This window comes from Gallus gallus, chromosome 3 (assembly GCF_016699485.2).
Source record: "Gallus gallus isolate bGalGal1 chromosome 3, bGalGal1.mat.broiler.GRCg7b, whole genome shotgun sequence".
NCBI classification, from domain to species: domain Eukaryota; kingdom Metazoa; phylum Chordata; class Aves; order Galliformes; family Phasianidae; genus Gallus; species Gallus gallus.
In genome coordinates this window covers 93,059,540-93,074,460 of record NC_052534.1, presented here as the reverse complement: position 1 = coordinate 93,074,460, position 14,921 = coordinate 93,059,540, and the positions used below count along the sequence as shown (strand labels likewise).

Below are 14,921 nucleotides of genomic sequence, written 5' to 3'. Positions count from 1 at the left end.
CAATGAAACATATAAGAGTTTGCTTAATATTAAATATATGTTTGAATATGTTACTGCAATTCCACATACTGAAGGGCTTCCCTGAATAACGGTGGCTTTAAGCAAGTATCTAAATACTCTAATGAACTGCATCTTATGTGTCATATTATTCTGAGAGTTGAATGGAGTCACTCAAAGTTTATAAAATTAAGCACATTTATGACATGTTTATGATTTGTAGGATCATGACTTAATCTGTATGTTGGAGCACCTCTTCACATATGGAAATCTTTATTAATGAAGAGAATTGGAGCAGGTCTTTTTTAAGTGGCAATTTTAATTTAAAAAACCTTAATAAAAAGTGTAAACTACAGAGTAATGATGTTAGTTCAGTTCCCTCAGGCAAGTCTTACATCATTTTGTTTGTATACAGTAAATAAGCCTAGAGAGAGTAAAATCCAAGCCAATAAAAGGATTATGGAAACAAGTTTCATAATGAAACTTTACACATCGACACATTTGCCACTGAAGGCAAAATGTGTGTGGCTGAACCACTGTTAAAGATAAAAGCTCTTCTGGCTGCCTAATTTTTCACTGGCCTCTGAAATGCTCATTTAACTCAAATATGTTTTCTTATGGCGTCCTTGAAAGAGAGATCTATTTGTTGCATGCTGAAGATGCATGTTGGCACTCATTTTACAAAATATTTTCCACAACACAAGAGTCAGGGAAAATTGAGGAATTCAAATCACTAACAAAGCACTACAGCAGGTCTGAGTGGGCTGAACGTTCAGGCTTTGGCTGAAGGCATGAAAAGACTGAGAGCCCTGAGATTTTTATGTTTCTATGTCTTTTGAGGTCCCAGTCATACAATGATTTCCACTCATATGAAGCACACTACAGGACTCTGTCCTGAAATAATACAGTACTGTAAAAGCTGCACTGTTAGATCAATCATCTGCTTTTATCAGCCTCCTCCTCCTTTTCCGACTGCAAAGTGTGGATTTAAGCTGCTCTTGCTTGATACAAAATTCAGTGCATCTGGCAGGATAGTGGAATTGTAGATACAACTCCTTTTTTTATGGACATCTTACATACTGAATGAAGCTGCTCCCATCACCAGCCACATGCTTTGACTCTAATACCTGCATTGCCTTGGCTTGTTTTCCAGGCAGTCAGTGCTTTTTCTGCTAAGAACAGTGAGTACCACAGAGTGGCAAAGGTGAAAACTCAAGCAGCGGCTGTACCAGCCAACAAACTACTCAGCCAGGCTTTTAGGAAACAGCCACACGGATGAGGAAACTACACTGCAGGCTTCAGTCTTGAGGTCAAAGATGTATCATTAGAGACATCATTTCCTGATATTAGAGGCTCCAAGTCATTAGTCTTTTAATACATAATATCAATAGCTGTAATGAAAAATGCGGGTAGGATGTAGAGAATCCCCTGAATCTTAATGTACTGTCTGCAAACGGAAGCATAATGTGGTATATATGTCAGCTGAGCTGGAGAGGAATGAAGGGTCAGGAGGAAAAAATGAAGAAGGCAGCAGTGAAGCCTCCGATTCTCACATGTGAATGAAACTTGCTTCTGCTCGTGGGGTCAGCACAAGCTGCGCCTCTGCAGACATACTGAAATGGAGTGCAAGTGGGATTTCTGCAGAACACACGACTGTTCTGGCTCCTGCACAGGGAGACATTTCACGCTGCACACAGCAGATGGGAGCTAGGAAGTTCAGCCCAAGCATAGAAGTTTGCATACATATGCATATAGATATATATGTATGTGTGTATAGTATATGCCTGCCACTTAACCCCAGCAGAGCTGCTGTCAGTAGCTTCTCACTAGCCTGTGTCTGGCTCGTACCAGGTCCATGCTCTTGTAAGCGTCCTTTCCTGCCCCTGGCACACTGCCCAGGCATGGCTGCTCTGCCTGCAAATGGAGATTTGTGGCGAGGCAGCATTAAACCTTAAGGGCCCGTACTGATGCCTTTCCTTGTAGGCTCTCTGGCAGCCCAAAGCCACCTTTTCTCAGCACATGGATATTGTGGGCAGGCTGAATTGAAATTTCATTTGCTGAAGATCCCCAGTCATTGAAAGCAGAAGGGAATATGGATTTTATTTGGATTAAAAAAAATCAGTTGCCTTTTAAGATTGTTATATGTGAACAACATCAATAAAATAAAGCCCCATACACCTTTTCTTAGCTCAATTTTTTCTCTGCTTTGTGAAGTTCTCATGGGGTGCGAGGCTGAGACCTCAGATAAGGTGGGGATCTTTATTCTGTCAGGAGGAATCTGACAGGAGATTTCTGAATCATGAGTCTGTCACGTTCAAAGACAAAGCATTATCACCATATTAGTTTCTTCACCCTTTTGAGCTTTTGTAGTCCACGAAAGAGAGGCTTGGGAAAGCAAGTTGTGCACAGAATAAACCCAACAACACTTAACAGCTCTCCTTTACCATGGTCAAGAACTGTAATTTCTTAACTGTTTTTGACTTCAAGGACCACTTCACATTTTTTGAAAAAGAAAATAAAGAGAAAAAATCTGCTGATTATCACAGCGCTGCTGCAGTGATTTTGATGTAGAAGAAAATAAAAGGCTGAATTAAATTTCATTCATTACTTTTATTTCCTTCTTTTCTCTCTCTATTTTTGTCTGCTTGCTCATGTGTTGAGGAATGCGTGTCAATTTTTTAGTGTAAATGTAACTTTTTAGTGTAAATGTATTTTTGCAAGTTTTCACAAACAATATTTAATCCGTTAGGCATTGGCATGGGAGATAAATGACTTGGTACATTACTGTATATGGTTGCCTTTGTATACATTAAGACATTTCTTCGTGCAGTCATTTCATTAGGTTAGAATCTCTATGTTGTAAACCAAGAGAACCCCCAGTTATGCATATGCAGACAAAAAAAAAGATGGTATTAATTTTCACTGAGAGGTTTGTTTCTGGAAAGCTAGCTGCATATGCTCAGATTGAAAGTGCTTTCTGAAGCACGAGAATCTGAAATGTACTGACATATACATATTTTCTTCAGCTCTTTCTTCTCCACTGGGCTAGTGTGAGAAATGTAGTTCCAGGGAAAGGCTTTAAATCTTGCTATATTTTTTTGTTAGGAAAATAGATCCACTCCATGAGCTGAGATTTCACAAAGCACTTCTGGCTCAACTTAGCAGGTACATAATTTTTAGGTAATTGTGGGAAGTCGTGGGGTCTTTCCCTCAAGAAGCCCTAACTGCCCAAGATGTGAGAGGTGTGTCTCACCACTACCTCAGGCTCAGTCCCAGGAGCATGCTGCCTTTCAGTATGTGTCTGTCACTCTCAAGTTTTTGAAGCATTATGGAGCTCTGAGGGGACGATAGGGCTTGGATGAGAAGATCAGAGATCCTTAAATTAAGAGTTTTGTTTTGTTTTGTTTTGTTGAGAAATTAAGTGCAAGAGGCACCACTAGAAGGCAATTCAGACCTCGAGAGGGTAGAAGCAACCCCTGGAGGTGCTTCTGTCACTCCTCATTTGCTGTAGACAGAACCCAAGGTGATGAGACTCGTGTTTGAGTGTTCAAAAGTAGGTAGGCGTATTTCTTTTCTTTACGCCATTGCAAATTCCCCATTTTGTCTTTGGTACAGCTTGCACAGAACCATAGATTAATGCAATATTGATGTTCTGTGGCAAGTTTAAAGGCCAATAAGATTACTGCTCAATGTGAATTATTTCACCTCTTTGATACCTGCTTTGTCCTTAACTCTCTTAATGGCACAGTGTGCTTTCCTACCCCAGTGACATCCAGTTGCATGTATTGTTAATTTTTTGCTTTGTAGCTTGCATCTAGATTACAGTTTGTGTGTCCCCAGAGTGGTATCAGTTGCCTGAAATCCTGATTCCTCGGTGTTGTGTGGCTTGCATAAATGTCAGCTGGTCCAAGGGAGCGGTTTTAAAAGAAACAGAGCTGATCTGACATTCTTCAAAGGGAAGCCTGGGAGACTCATCTCTGCACCTGGGTTTGTTATATGCACTGAGCAATGGGAAGAGTGCTATGAATGCTGTCACTCGAGCAGTGAAGAGGGACAGGCAGCCATGTCAAAAATGACAATGTTTCTTTTACTAGTCTTGCAAAAGATGTCTGCAGTGATGTGACTGCAGATGACATCAAACAACATAAATGGCTGGTTTCTGCAGTAGATTGAAATTCATCCAGTTCCCTGTGTTCACTGTGATGACTTTCAATGCTAATTCTCAGTGAGTGAGGCATGAAATGTATGCACAGGCTATACACAGTTAGGATACTTCCAAGTTTTTTTAGGTACCTGTGATGTAAACATCTGTGCCTCTTGCTTTCATGCATTTTTTTCCTAGGTTTCAATGATGCAGTTAAAGAAACTGGAAGAGGGGAGAACACGATTGCTGATCTAGTTCTTTTTATGAAAAGAATGAGTGCTTCATTGTCTGAGCAGAGGGGAACGTAGGCTAGAAGCACACTTTCATCTTATCAAACACAGAAGGGATCGGCTGAATTGATGCAAATGAGGTGTTTTTGAAAGTGATCCCCAAAGCTCATTGTATACACTGAGCAGAGCTGGGGATTGTTTGAAATTTCACTTGGAAATCTAAATAATGTGAGATTGTGTAAAAGATGAAAAAAGTTTTAGCTTGAATTTTACTGCATGAATTTAATGCTCTTTGAAGCTAAATCTAAATCCAGCCTTCAGCACACACTGTGTCCTGCAGCTGCAGCAGTGTGTGTGCTTCACTGTATTTTGAGAGGATGTTTCTCAGTCCTGACTTCAGATGACTCTCACTGCTCTTCTCAGGATTACCTGGAAGAAAGAGGCTGCTAAATGCAAAGGAGAAGGAGAGAAATGCCTCCTGGGCGTATGTGGAAGGTCATGGGCATCTGGTAATAGGAAATACTCTCTGGGATCTACAGAATAACAGAACTGGGAGAAAACCTAATTGGCAGTGCATCAGTTCTAACACATGTAAGGTAAGTGGGATTATGGTGATATAAGTATGAAAGGGATTTCTCATTCAGTATAAATTGATAGTAAGCTTTTATTTTTAACATATTTTTCTTTCTCGTACATTGATGCCTCCTATCAGCATTTTCTGTTTGCTCCTTTGCTAGATATTCTCTGCTTTTACCGTCAGCTGTGAAGAAAAAGAGACACATTCCTGTTATGACTGTTGGACTCCATTCTAATGGCTTTTCACATAAAAGACATAAATATCTGCGGGAGAAGGGGCTGGCACTGCCCCCTCCCCAAGAAGGCCACAGCAGTGCATGGCCTCCCCTCCTGACCCGCTGACCTTGAGCTCTCTCTTTGCACAACGGAATAGCTTTTATAGGATAGGGCGAGGGTGGCTTCACCCTGGAATAGATTACTGAGTGGCTGTTAAGAATGGGCAAAAAATTAATCTAAATAAAGAAAGAAGCAAACTCAGGACTCTCCCACACTAGCTCCTACCTACTGAGCTGTCTGGCTCATGAGCCTTAGTGGTTCCTGCTGTAATGATTTAAGAGCTTAGCACAGCAAGAAGCTTGCCCTATCCTTCCGGCAGAGACTGCAGAAATGATGATGTGTCGGCTCCTCACCTCCTTCATTACACCATTAGACCAGTGGCCATTAACAGTGATTATGGTGTGTGAACAGCAGCCTCTGAACAGCAGATGCCCAGTCTGTGTCCCCAGTGTGGGAGCAGGGAGGGTCAGTGGGGAGCACGTGATGGACCTGCCCAGGTCTGCAAAGCAGAGCAGGCTGCTGAGCAACCTTGTGGCTCGGGCTCATCTGCTTTCATAGTCTAAGTGGGACATGGTGGAGATTGTACACAGAAACCAGTCTACTAGGAGGACTCTGACAAAACCTGCAGGATGAAGCACTGTAGGGAAGAGCAAGAAGCTGCTAGTTTCTGGATCCTGCCTGGGTGAAACTATATAAGAGGTGTTGAAAGCCAAGACACCTCCAGATATAGAAGGAAGCAGGATTACAATCACCTAGATTAATCTCATCTAACTTTAGATATTGTCCTGTGAATACTGTTTATATATGAGCTGGTCACACCAGGCTCCCATTGATGAAAATGGGCCTTGCTGGGATGTGGCTCATCAGACTGATGATTCCAGAATCTTAAAAGCTCTTTAAAATTTTACTATTTGTCTTGTCTGTGTTGGTATGTTTATTGCTGATGCCTAATTATTGCTGTCTTCTGATAAAGCTGGTGTAATAACAGTGTCCTCCCATTTAAAAAATTAATTTCTCCAGACGTCTGTTTCATAAAAGAGCCATAAGGAGAAAAAAGATTTAGAGTTTCTCTTCTGTGAAGTGCAAGGAAGCAAGAAAGGGCAGTAGAGCTGAAATTAGATGGATCTATAGTCTCTGTATATTTGTGACCTGACACTCTTGCCGTTTGCTCATTATACCTCTTCAGCATTTAATAAAGCAGAATAAAAGCTTTTATTTTATTAAATATTAATTCACCTTCTAATATTTTTAGGGAAGGCTATAGGAATAAAACACTGATGGGGGAAGATAACTAAAGGGATAACACTAAATGAGACACAATTTCCCTGGTTTCTAGAAAAAGCTCTCTTGGCTTTATGCTACCACTTTATCTAATTATATCTGATCTTTTTTTTTCAACAACAAAACATAAAGAGAAAGAAAAAGAGAAGAAAGCACAAACAGCTTGGCTCTTTGGGAAAAAAAAATGTCGCTGAAAGCAATTTTTCCCCCTCTTTGTTTACTGGTGAAGGTGAAGCAGTAACTCAACATGCAGGTACAGACGTGATAATTTACTTGTCAGTTATGTGGTGGAAAAATCACTCTTAATGATAATTGTTGTATTAAGGTTTTTTTTTTTTTTTTTTTTTTTTTTTTTCTAAATCGTGAAGACAGCTGACTATTCTTTTTCAATAGTGCACTCTACCGTTTTTAATTCCTGGCCCCCATCGTCCTACATGCACGTTTTTTCACCAGAGTCAGGGAGGATTCTATTGTATTTTATCATTTGGCACAAAGGCTGTCTGTGGTCCTATGTCTGGTCTTCTCCATTTGGCAAATTTAGCCACTGTTATTAACGATGTGCGTATAGAAAATGTATCTGTGATTTGATATAACTCATTTGTTGACAAAATCAACCCCTAGATTGAGATGCCCATTTCTCAAGTGCAGTAGATCATAATCTCATGCATATCGATTGAACTTGCATATAGAGTGCATTTAGGTGATTTAAGGTGTTTTAATCATTCAAAATGAAAGCACAAAGGAGCTGTTTTTTTTTTGTTGTTGTTGTTTGGTTTTTTTTTTTTTTTTGGATAGGTTGATGCTATTTGGTTTAAATGATTGGAAGAAAAATATATTTTCTTTTGTTTTTTTCTTTCCAGTTGATATGGGGATGGTGTGCAGCTGGTATAAATGGGAAGCATTCTGAATAATCTGAATCTTTTGAGGACCTTCACCTTGGAAAGGCAGATGATACAGGAGCAGTAGGATGATGTACAAAGTAGACACACGAGGTGAAACAGAAAGAAGTCTTCTGTGAAATGATCGGGAAAGCAGGCAAGAGCCATCACTGCTGTAACTAATATTAGCTGCAGATATTAAAATTATGCTTTCATCAGGAGAAGTACATTCAGTTACAACGAGGATGAATTTCCCTTCACTTCTAATTAAGCAAATAAACTAAAATAGAAAGGAACATCCTGTCACATCTCAGTGCACATAGGAAGCAAGGTGAACAAGACCTGGCCTCATGGCTTGGCTTCTTCCCATAATGTTGACCAATGAAGCACGTGTCCATGAAAAGTTCAAGTCCCAAACAAGCCCTCTCATTAGAAGATCTGAAAAGGACAAGACTTCACGCTAAGGGCCATTAACAAGGGAGCTGCCATCACAGATAATTTGCCATGCATACACAGGTGCCCATCATGGTTCCATAACCTGCTTGATAGTTCTCAATGGTTTTAACTGCTGATGTTCTGTCTAGCTTTCTGGATATTCCTTTCTTTTCCAGCCTCTGCCACCTGAGTGCATTTCAACTTACAATCCAACTACCTATCTCCATCTACCACATACAGCGTGCAGAACAACTGTTGTAGTGTAGATGCAAGCAGAATGATTTCTGCCAGGAAATAATAAACAGAAGGAAAAGACATACTGCAGAGAACAGAAAAATGAGAGGTGAAGCAGAAGATCAGAGTGTCCTGCTCTTCCAGTGAGCTGGACAGTGCAGAGACCTTGCCACTCTCCAAGGGAGGGTTTATCCCATTCCCAACTACTACAGCAATGGCTGCCACCTCAGAAATGCTTATACTTCCCTAAAACTAGGCAAGAAGTCTGATTCTTCATGACTGTGATGTAGTTTACTAAGTATGGGAGAGTCATAGCTATTTCATAGAATCATACAATCATAGAGTTACCAAGGTTGGAAAAGACCTCCAAGATCATCCAGTCCAACCATCCACATACCACCAGTACATTTACCCACTAAACCATTTCCTTTAGTATAACACATAAATGTTTCTTAAGCACCTAAGGGAATGTGACTCAACCATCTTCCCAGACAGCCTGTTCCAATTCCTGACTACTCTTTCAGAGAAGAATTTTTTCCTAATATCCAACCCGAACCTCGCCTGACACAGCTTCAGCAATTTACTATCTTGTTTAAGCAGACAACATGGTCCAAAATGACTAGCTTGTTTGAACTTCTCCAGTGATATCACTGGTAAGCATTCTTCCTCTTCTTTACAGGCCCATTTTGTGGACTCTATAGGTATTAAAATCTACTTTATAAATAAGTTTATTACAAAAAGAATTGCAAAATAAGCTATGTTGATTGGTATGCTCCATATAGTTTTTCCTTTTCCACCAACAGAGGGGGGGAAAATCTTTCCCCTCTGGAGCTTCTGGCCATAAGACTGAGCTATGCAAGACCAGCAACTTTGCTGAGGGCTTTGAATGTGTATGGGCAGGAGGTCATCTAGGTCCAGGATCGCAATCTTTAGAAAATTATGGTACAGTATCAGCCAGCACAGACTGTGTGATATTAAATCAAAACAACTGATGTATTTTGGGCTGAATGAATTTTGAAGCAATGATGACATGTGGATCAAAATTTTGCAATGTGCTGCACTCCCTTAAGGACTAGTGATGAGATCTGTTAATTGCATTATATTATCTAGTGGTAACTGTACCATAAATGCATGTCAGCATCATTCCTGACAGGGCTGGCTTGAGGGGTTTTCACTGCCTTAGGCAAACTGGAAAGGGTGTGCTACTCTTAGCCGCATTTACTTCCACTGTAAACAGTCAAAACAGACAGTTGTATGTAGGTCCCAATTTTAAATTATACACCAGTGACTTATTTAAGTAATTAGAGCTATATTAACCACCCCAACAGCCAAAAAATGTTTTGTGAAGAGGAGTCTTCATGAGAGTAATTGCTTTTCCTTCCTGATCCCTCATAGACTATGAAGTGCTTCTGAATTTGTACTGCTTAGCAAGTGCTTGGCAAATATAAAAAGAGCAAGGCTGGAAACAACAAGTATTTGTTGCCCAAGGCCATACACCCTCTGTGGCATCAAACCCTGTCTGACCTACAGGAAAATTCCTAGATGAGTTAATACTGGATGTGCTAGTGCTCTCCCTCCCAAATTCTCCTCTTTTTCATTTTGTATCTTACATTACTCTCAAGTTACTATTTGGCCTTAGCAAATTCATAGAATCATAGAACTGTTTGAATTGGAAGGGACTTTTAAAGATCATCCAGTCCAACTCTCCTGCATTGAACAGGGACATCAACAGCTAGATCAGGTTGCTCAGAGCCCTGTCCAGCCCAACCTTGGGTGTATCCAGGAACGGGACATCCATCACCTCTCTGGACAACCTGTGCCAGTGCCTCACTACTCTTATCATAAAAAAGTTTTTCCTTGTATCAGTCTAAATCTTCTCTTCTTTTAATTTAAAACTATTTTTCCTTGTTATGTCATAATTTACCTTGCTAAAGATCTGTCCCCTTCTTATAGCCTCCCTTTAGATACTGAAAGGCCGCTATCACATTCCCCTGGAGCCTTCTCTTCTCAAGCTGAACAGCCCCAGCTCTTTCAGCCTGTCCTCATAGGTGATGTGTTCCATCCCTTGGATCATTTCTGTAGCTTTGTTGAACCTCATGAGGTTCAACTGGGCACACTGCTCAAGCCTGTCTATGTCTTTCTGGATGGCAACCCGTCCCTCAGGCATGTTGACTGCACCCCACAGCTTGGTGTCATCTGCAAACTCACTGAGGGTGCACTTGATGATCCCACTGTCAATGTCATTGATGAAGATATTTAACAGTAGTGGTCCCAGTACTGACCCCTGAGGGACACCGCTCATCACTGATCTCTAGGCAGACTCTGAGCTATTGACCACCACTCTTTGGGTGTGATCTCACAACCAATTCCTCATCCATCAGACAGTCCACCTATCACATCCATATCTTTCCAATTTGGAGAGTAGGATTTTGTGGAGGGCTATGTCAAATGGCTCTACAGTCGTCCAGGTAGATGACATCAGTGGCTCCTCCCTTGTCCACTGATCCAGTTACACCATCATAGATGGCCACTAAGTTGGTCAGGCAGGACTTTTCCTTGGTGAAGCCATGTCAGTTGTACTGTATCACCGCCTTCTCTTCCACGTGTCTTAGTATAGCTTCCACGAGGAAGAAAAAAAGAGTGTTCTCTGCTATATCTTTGTAGGAATTAGATTATTTAATACAAAATACCTCCCTCTCCCCAGTAATTTCTAGTCTGTTTTTCCCTCTGAAGACTTTAAAGTCAAAATATCTAAATTTATTGTGAATTGGAAAGTTGTAACAGACAAATTGTAAATAATGCACTACCTTCTGTAGCATTTTAATTGAAATTAATTATTTCTGCAGTCTTGGGTTGAAATATTTCATCTCAGTGCACTGAATCAATTTGAAATGTTTAGTATTCAGTTGATGAACAGTAACTCTTCAGTTTCCAAATAAAAACTTTTAGGGCATTGTAATTTGCTTGTCTTATTTTACCTTGCCTTATGGGAAGGGCTAATTGACAGTAGTATGTTTATCATCAGTCTTGTAAACGACATGACTCAGGATATCCTACATGACTTGGTCATATGGAGAGATGCACAGCATTACTGAATATATTGCCAGTCAAGGAAGTCTGTGTGAAATCACGGAGCTATGTAGCATCTGCATCACAGTTCCAGTGGGACTCCCACGAGGTGCTGAGCAGATGCAACTTGACATCAGAATGATTCAAATCAAACATTTCTGCTCAGTAAACCAAAGCATTTTGATTTGGTGAGACCACCCTGGAACAAACAACTTTGTTTTTATTTTCTGGGTTCTGGCAGAATCATTTGTTCCTACACAGCTAGCATAAATAATTTAAGAAAAAACTCTGTGAAATTCTAATACTTACATTACAGACAAATGTGTGTGTATGCATGTGTGCATATACGAATACATGTACATATGCAAATTTATACATGTGAATGTTTGTCTCTCTCCTTGTCTCTCCGCATAAATTCACCAGAGCTCACATATGTTTCACCTCATTGGAATTTACCTGGGAGTCTTTGGTGTGTTTTAGACAGGAGATGAGTGGCCCTAGATGTTTAAAATGAAACTCACTGTGCAAGACAAAAAGGAAAAAGGCTACTGTAGCTATGAGGTGAGTGGTGAGCATTGTCTTGTCTTTTTTTTAGTGTGGGGGGAGGCTTTTTTAAGAGTATGATTGTGTCACCTTGAAAAGTGAGTTGATTATTCAGTGCAAAATATGCATTAGAAAGTGCTTGAACCGAAGGACTGGCTGGCTCCTGGGATCAGTAATCTAATGTGGGACCTTTCACCTCTTAGTCACCAGTCTGACTCCAGCACAGGTGAGTAATAAAATCAGAAATCTCTGCATCTGGCAGACATTTGGATGCATAAATAAATTGAGCTGATAATATCAACACAGTTTGGTGAGAAAAAAAAATCCCATATCTGTGCAATAATTAGCATGTCTTTTTTGATATCTCTGCAAACAGCAAAGCCTGAAAGGGCACAGGGAGTTGAAAATAACAGTGGATTCTGCTGTCATATTTCCCACCCTGAACAATCCCAAAGCATCTTATAATTTATTAACTTAAGCTGTATTGTAGATCATCCTGTAAATGCCAGAAGCCAAGGTATGCTTAAATCCAGTGAATTGCTCTCCTTGATAAGGATGCCATGAAGACTGAATTTGTTTTTATTTAAAATTTCCTAAAGAGGGAGTTCTGCTTGAAAAAGCAGGTATGCAGGGAGTGAGCCACTGAGATGGCTCCAGGACTTTGCACAGTTACTTGGCAACATGGCCTTGGATCTCCCTGTTTGCCACAGTCCCCAGGACCTGCTTTTGGTTGGGGTTAATTAGATGTTGCTTAGTGTATTCCCTGACAAACACTGAAATCTTCTGGGAGCTTTCTTGTGGCCTAAGGCTGAACTCACAATAACTATGCTAATGATTTAATGGGAACAAGCAGGAAAAGGGTGAGTTACAGAAAACTATCTGTCTTTTTAACCCCTGTGTGAGCCAGTGTTAATGTAGGGCTGGCAAACTCCAAAGCCTGGCTGGATATGAGCTGGCTTCCCGCAGAGCCACTTGGATGTATCTGCATTGCATCCCAGTGTGCTGGTTCCAGCAACATGATGTGAAGGCACCCAAGCGCTGGGTCTGGAAGCAGTACAGAAGTGTTTATGCAGAGCTTAAGCTAATAAGCTCTGCCAGACCTGGCCTAGCCTGCAGTTGTGGCACCATTTATCAGCAAACTGGATAATCTGCCAGGGGGATAATGGAGAGCTGACTGTATATCGAACGTTTGTTTGCAATAAAAATTACATGTTAGAGTTTTGACTCTAAAGCATCCATGGATTACAGTCAGACAGCTGACGATTTCTGCCCTTCTCTGTCTGCTGGCCTCCTTCTCAGAGGTGCTGCCCTTGTGACAGGGATGGCATAAAAGCTCATCAACCAGCTTCTGAGTAGTTTATAACGTGTTGTGGGATTTTTTTTTTTTTTTCTGAAATGATGGAAGTGATGAATAGTACTTATGTTAAAAGTTTTGATAAACCAGGAGACTGATTCAGACACCTTGGCCCCTTCCTGTTCTGTTTTCTGCAGGTATGTCAAGTTTTATGATTCTCTTGTTAGAGAAGAAAACCTTATCTTGCTTCTGGCTTCACTCACTCTTATAATGCCTAATTTTGAGGGCAGAAAGGATGATGAACGTCCTCCTATGCCCACCTCAAACCTTGGCTTCTTCTGATCTCTTTAGATAAATATGCAGCTGGCTTGACGGTTGTGATCCGATGTGTCGAGAGGAGAAACCATCGAAATATGATATATGAGCAGAGCTTTGGGAGTCATCATCCAGCTGCAACAAAGATGTAACAATTGTAGGGATAAGACAGAAAACTTGAAAGACGAGCTTCAAATGTTCTGTATTGACTGTTTTAAAGCAATAGACATGACTGAAAGCAAGTGTATACTGATGATCTTGGGGGGCCGTTCCAACTGAAGCCATTCTATGATTCTGTCATATGATTCTATGTTTATTTATATACATGCGGTGTGTAGGCAGCTCTGGAAGGGCTGGAAAATGGCAACATTTAAATGCAATAATAATAGAAATAGGCAGGAATTAGTGTCTTAAAATTCCATATTGGTATGGTATGGCAATGAGAGGAAATCAGGTACATGAAAGCAGGGGAAGAAATCACTGTGTTATTCCTGAAGGTACTTTGGATCCTCCATGAGGTTGTGCTTCTGGAATTAAGCTTTCACTTTGGCAGATACTGCTTTCCAGTTACAAGCCTATTAAGGCCTTCTCAACAAGAACATCAATGAAGATGTTCTCCATGTGCAAAACTATGTTAATTATTGTTCTTATAGTAGTCTCTCTGCCCTTTTCAGATGCAGAAGAATCATTTTTAAACAAAAGCAATAAAGTGGTGAAAAGAAGTTCTTCTTTTTTACTTCTTCTTTTTTCAGAATTCACCTTAGGTGTTTTTAGAAAGTACATAGAGGAAAAGGTCTGGAATGGTTGGAGCTGGAATTTCTATATTTTTCTCTATTATGGCAGCCACAGCAAAAAGTCTGGTACCTAAATCTTTTCTCTATGGAAATCTAGGCTCATCCACACTGCAGAAGTATCTCCTTAGAAGGTGCCATAAGGAATCCCCTGAGGCTTCTTACAGAAAAAGGTCTTGGTATTAGACCAACCCCAAGGACAATCTTGCTGATATTAAAGCAGATAGAAAGCTTCTTTGGACTCCAGGACTGCCTGCATGGTAATATAGACAAAGTCAATATGTTTTACAGGATCTGAGCATTTATTAAGTGCTACTGAGGCCCAAATATGGTTCTAATGCAACAGTTAAACAAAACAGATCAATTGAAGAAGTACCATTGACTTCAGTGAAGACTGTTTTAGTCTCCTGATGTTTTATTGTAAATGCAGATGTGTTCAACCTGATTTCTCTGGGGTAAAACGGTCTGTGCATTACTTGGCTGGAGCAACCTGTAAGTATTCTGACATTGTTTCTCTGCAGAATTTTGTCTCCAAAGGTAAGTACAAGGAGACTTGTGCAAGTCTTCTGCATTTCAGTGCCACTAAATTCAATATTCAGTACACGGAATAGTTTAATTCATCCACACAGGAATTTTTCTATTATTTGCCGGCAGAAATTACAAAATGATGCCCATCATTTTGACATGAGATAAAAATGATCTCACTGCTACTCAATGCTCTTTTAGATTTACAAATGGCATAGGTTTTTCTCAAAGAAGAACCATGAGTTCAGCACAGTAAAGAGGTGTGTGAAGGACATTCTACGTGTCATCTATGGAGCACACACTCTCCAGTTATAGTTGTTTTCCATGTCTGAA

At 40.4% G+C, this 14,921-nt stretch overlaps 2 long non-coding RNA genes across 2 annotated transcripts in view; both read left to right on the top strand.

Annotated features, from left to right (window-relative positions):
* The window catches only part of LOC107053144, a 188,994-nt gene extending 177,601 nt beyond the window's left edge, over positions 1-11,393 (top strand). The window contains exons 29-31 of the long non-coding RNA XR_006938739.1: positions 4,795-4,967; positions 6,637-6,757; positions 7,365-11,393. This is a non-coding gene — a long non-coding RNA (uncharacterized LOC107053144). The remainder of the gene's footprint in view (positions 1-4,794; positions 4,968-6,636; positions 6,758-7,364) is intronic.
* Positions 11,394-11,414: 21 nt separating this feature from the next.
* Positions 11,415-13,994, top strand: LOC112532095. The gene is made up of 2 exons (XR_003074383.2): positions 11,415-11,681; positions 13,309-13,994. It is a non-coding gene; the product is annotated as an uncharacterized LOC112532095 (long non-coding RNA).
* The last annotated feature ends 927 nt before the right edge of the window (positions 13,995-14,921 follow it).